The sequence below is a fragment of the Scomber japonicus genome, chromosome 7 (genome assembly GCF_027409825.1).
Source record: "Scomber japonicus isolate fScoJap1 chromosome 7, fScoJap1.pri, whole genome shotgun sequence".
NCBI classification, from domain to species: Eukaryota; Metazoa; Chordata; class Actinopteri; order Scombriformes; family Scombridae; genus Scomber; species Scomber japonicus.
Window position 1 is genome coordinate 32,879,484 of NC_070584.1, and position 5,000 is coordinate 32,884,483.

The following is a 5,000-nucleotide window of genomic DNA, read 5'->3' on the forward strand; positions in this document are numbered from 1 at the left end:
GGACATGCATGATTTAACTCGGCATGACTGTCACTAGGACGCCGTGTGTGTGTGTGTGTGTGTGTGTGTTTATATTTGTATTTGTGTGTGTGTGTGTGTGTGTGTGTGTGTGTGTGTGTGTGTGCGTGCTGTGATACGACACAACTGTCAACAGCACAACAAAAGAGCCGAGCCGAGGCGAGAGCCAGAAAGAGTCAACGTGCAGAAGAGTTGAAGCTTGGATGGAAGACAATAGAGAGAGAGAGAGAGAGAGAGAAGGGAAAAAAGGAAAAAAAGAGAGGATGATTGAAAGGATGAACAAGTTGTTGAGAAAAAGAGCAAACAGGAAGGAAACATGACAGATAGAAGAGGAGAGAAGAAGAGACAGAACAAAGACGAGAGCAGATTATTAACGGTAGAGTGGAAGCTGAGAGAGATGAAGAGATATGAAAGAGAAAAAGTAACAAGTTTAAGATGAGACCCTTTAAATCCTTTACTGAACCTGTCAGATTAGCTTTTAACCTTCCTGTCCTTCCTTCCTTCCTTCCTTCCTTCCTTCCTTCCTTCCTTCCTTCCTTCCTTCCTTCCTTCCTTCCTTCCTCTTTCTTTAATTTTCTTTCCTTCTTCCCCTCCTTCACTCTGTCTTTGCTCCCTCCCCCTTCCATACTTCTTCCTTCCTTTCGTTCCTCCCTTCCTTCTCTCCTTACTTACTTCCTTTTTTCCTTCCTTCCTTCCTCCTGTCATTCCTTCTTTCCTCACTCCCTACCTTCCTTCCTTCCTTCTTTCCTTCCTTCCTTCCTTCCTTTCTTCCTTCCTTCTTCCTTCCTTCTTTCCCTTTCCTTCTCACCTTACTTCCTTCCTCTTCACCCCTTCTTTCCTTCCTTCCTTCCTTTCCTTCTCTCATTACTCCCCCCACCCTTACTCCTTTCCTTCCTTCCTTCCTTCCTTCCTTCCTTCCTTCCTTCCTTCCTCCTGTCTTTCCCTCCTCCCTTCCTTCTTTCCTCACTTCCTCCTTTCCTTCTCTCATTACTCCCCCCCACCCTTACTCCTTTCCTTTCTTCCTTCCTCCTTTCTTCCCTCCTTCCTTCCTTCCTCTTCTCTCCTTCCTTCCTTCCTCTTCACTCCCTACCTTCCTTCCTTCTTTCCTTCCTTCCTTTCTTCCTTCCTTCTTTCCCTTTCCTCCTCTCCTTACTTCCCCCACCCTTACTCCTTTCTTTCCTTCCTCCTGTCCTTCTCTCCTTACTTCCTTCCACTTCACCCCCCTTCCTTCCTCCTTTCCTTCCTCCCTCCCTTCCTTCCTTCCTTCCTCCCTTCCTTCCTTCCTTCCTGCCTTCCAGATGTGCAACTTCTACTTTAACCTAAATCTGGAAAGCAAAAACTGCAACAAAAAAAAAAGTCACACTTTCCAAGCCAGACACAAAGCAGTGATGTCATTGATCATGAATCCCATTATGCCACAGGAAGTGTCTATATTCAGGGTGAAGGTTAAGGTTCGATCCCTGCACTGCCTCAGCTCCACATTGTCTCCTCTCCTCTATCACAATACGTCCTTCATTAGCCGACCGTTTGTATGGAAATCCGTCCTTCCTTCCTTCCTTCCTTCCTTCTTCCCTCTTTGTTTAATTTTCCTTCGTTCTTCCCCTCCTTCCCCCTTTCTTTTCTCCCTCCTCCTTCCATACTTCTTTCCTCACTTCCTTCCTTCCTTCCTCCTGTCCTTCCTCCTTTCCTCATTCCCTTCCTTCCTTCCTTCCTCCTTTCCTTCTCTCCTTATTCCTTCCTCTTACCCCCCTCCCTTCCTTCCTTCCTTCCTTCCTTCCTTCCTTCCTTCCTTCTTTCCTTCCTTCCTTCTTTCCTTCCTTCCTTCCTTCCTTCCTTCCTGTCCTTCCTTCCTCCTGTCCTTTCTTCCTCCCTTCCTTCTTTCCTCACTTCCTACCTTCTTTCCTTCCTTCCTTCCTTTCCTTCTCTCATTATTCCCCCCGACCCTTCCTACCTTCCTTCCTTCCTTCCTTCCCATTATCTCATTATGCCAAAGGGAAGTATCTATATTCAGGGTTAAGGTTAAGGTTCGATCCCTCCTCTACCTCAGCTCCACATTGTCTCCTCTCCTCTATCACAATACGTCCTTCATTAGCCGACCGTTTCTATGGAAATCTATAGATGGAAAATTTCCTCTTTCTTCTTTTCTTCTTTTCTTCTAATTGATTCCCAATAGTCGACTCTGTGACAGCTGCTGCAGCTTGTGGGGCTGTAATGAAATCCCACATGTTGCTTAACCTTTCACATCCACTCCGGCTGATTAACCGCTGCTGTCAGGTGGCACATGCATGAGATTGAAATTTTTTCTTTCTTTTTTTTCTTTTCTTTTTTTTTTGGATATATCTTATTATTTTCATGGCAGTGGTGTTCCTGATATTTGAGCTTTTATTAACCCTCCTGTTGTCCTCAGGTCAAGGAAGGAAGGAAGGAAGGAAGGAAGGAAGGAAGAAGGAATGACAGGAGGAAGGAAGGACAGAAGGTTGGAAGTGAGGAAAGAAGGAAGGAAAGGAGGAAGGAGGGAAGGGACAAAGGAAAGAAAGGAGGGAGGAAGGAAGGAAGGAAAGGAGGAGGGGAGGAAAGAAGGAGGGGAGGAAGGAAAGGATGAAGGGAGGAAATGAGGAAGGGAGGAAGTGATGAAACAAGGAAGGGAGGAAGGAAAGACAGGAGGAATGAATGAAGGAAGGAATGAGGAAGGGAGGAAGGAAATGAGGAAGGGAGGAAGTGACGAAACAATGAAGGGAGGAAGAAAAGACAGGAGGAATGAATGAAGGAAGGAAGGAAGGAAAAGAAAGGAGTAAGGAGGGAGGAAAAGAGGAAGGAAGTAAGGAAGAAGGAAGGAAAGAAAGAAGGAACCGTTAGGAAAACAGGTGTCTGTAAAGGATATGAGCAGATTACTTTAGTTTTTAATTAGAAATAGAAGAAGAAAGATTGAGAAATAATTTATTTTATATGTTTCTAATTTCTAAAAACTTTACCAATAATTTCCAATATGTGTTCATTATAGAGAAAACAGACATAGCTGTATTTTCTTGCAGAGTTCAGACAAACAAAAATGTGAAATTTATCTACAAGAGAGCAAAAATTATTAAGAGTAATGTTTCAAATTACAGATAACAGAAATAAATATAACTGTAAATGAGTTTTATTATCATGTTTTTACTGAAAGCAGCAAACACAGCAACACATTTCATGGTAATGATGATGGAGTAATTCAGTAATTACACACCTGGAAATGAAAGTATTATCAACGCTCTTCATGCTGGACCTGCAGCATTTATGAAACTTGATACTCAAACTGTTGTTTCAAGAGAAAATAATAATTTTCCCATCATGCATCTGGGTTTTTTTTAATGCACAGAAAATACAGGTTTCATATAAAAGCTGCATTATACCATTTATCACTAATACCAATAAGATGCTCAATCCTCAAACCTGACATTTGACTTCTTTAAGAAGACAGGACGGAAATATGGAAGGAAGGAATGAAAAAAAGACAGGAAATAAGGAAAAAACAGAAGGAAGGAAGGAAGAGAGGGAGGAAAGGAGGAAGAAGGAAGAAAAGGAGGAAGGAAGGGAGGAAGAAGGAAGGAATGGAGGAAGAGAGAAGGAAAGGAAGAAAGAAGTAAGGGGGGAAGGAAAGGAAGGAAGTGAGGAAGAAGGAAGAGAAGGAAGGGAGGAAGGAAAGGAAGGAAGGAAGGAAGAGTGTAGACTAGAGGATGAAAAAGAACCTGCAGAGGAGCCGTTTCTTTCTGTGTTGGCTTTAGTTTGCAAAAGAAACTGTACAACATCCATACTGTCCCTGTGTGTGTGTGTTTGTGTGTGTGTGTGTGTGTGTGTGTGTGTGTGTGTGTGTGTGTGTGTGTGTGTGTGCGCCCGTGTGTGTGTGTGTGTGTGTGTGTGCGTGTGTGCGTGTGTGTGTGTGTGTGTGTCCTGTTGTGGTCGTGTCATGCCATCAGACTCTGTCGTGTGAAGTTTTGACCTGAGCATGAAATCAACTCTGACATTTACAAGGTCCCTTACCCCTGCTGAGTGTGTGTGTGTGTGTGTGTGTGTGTGTGCTGGTTGTTCAGGCAGCAGCTCACACTCCCCTGAGGGCACACACACACAAACACACACAGTTACACACACTCAGGTTGATTTGTTTGGATGTATATGGACAATTCTTCAAAACTGTGGGGGGGGGGGGTCAAACTCATTTTCATTCAAGGGCCACATACAGCCCAATTTGATCTCATGTGGGCCGGATCATTAAAAAGATGGAGGGAAGGAAATAAGAAGGGAAGGAAGGAAATAAGAAGGGAAGGAAGGAAAGACAGGCAACAGGTAGTAGGGAAGAAAGGTAGGAAAGAGAGACAGTGAAGGAAAGACAGACAGACGGAAGGAAGGACAGCTGGGAGGAAGAACAGAAGGAAGAAAGGGAGTAAGGACAGAAGGAAGGAAGAAAGGAAGGAGCGAATGAAGAAAGGAAAGAATGAAGGGAGTAAGGACAGATGGAAGGAAGAAAGGAAGGAGCGAACGCAGAAAGGAAAGAAGGAAGGGAGTAAGGACAGATGGAAGGAAGGAAGGACAGATGGAAGGAAGGAAGGACAGATGGAAGGAAGGAAGGACAGATGGATGGAAGGAAGGAAGGAAGGAGCGAATGAAGAAAGGAAATTAGGAAGGGAGTAAGGACAGATGGAAGGAAGGAAGGAAGGACAGATGGAAGGAAGGAAGGACAGATCGAAGTAAGGAAGGAAGGAAGGACAGATGGAAGGAAGGAAGGAGCAAACGAAGAAAGGACAAATGGAAGGAAGGAAGGAAGGAAGAAAGGGAGGAGCGAACGAAGAAAGGATAGATGGAAGGAAGGACAGATGGAAGTAAGGAAGGAAAAAAGGGAGGAAGTATGGAAGGAAGGAAAAAACACAGGAAGGAAAGTGGGCCGGACTGAACCCCTCAGCGGGCCGGTTCTGGCCCACGGGCCGCGTGTTTGACACCCCTGCTTTAAT

The 5,000-nt window shown here is 44.4% G+C and overlaps 1 protein-coding gene across 1 annotated transcript in view; it reads left to right on the forward strand.

Annotated features, from left to right (window-relative positions):
• LOC128362334 (phosphatidylinositol 3-kinase regulatory subunit gamma-like) overlaps window positions 1–5,000 on the forward strand; it is a 278,822-nt gene that overhangs the window by 63,059 nt on the left and 210,763 nt on the right. The window lies entirely within an intron of this gene.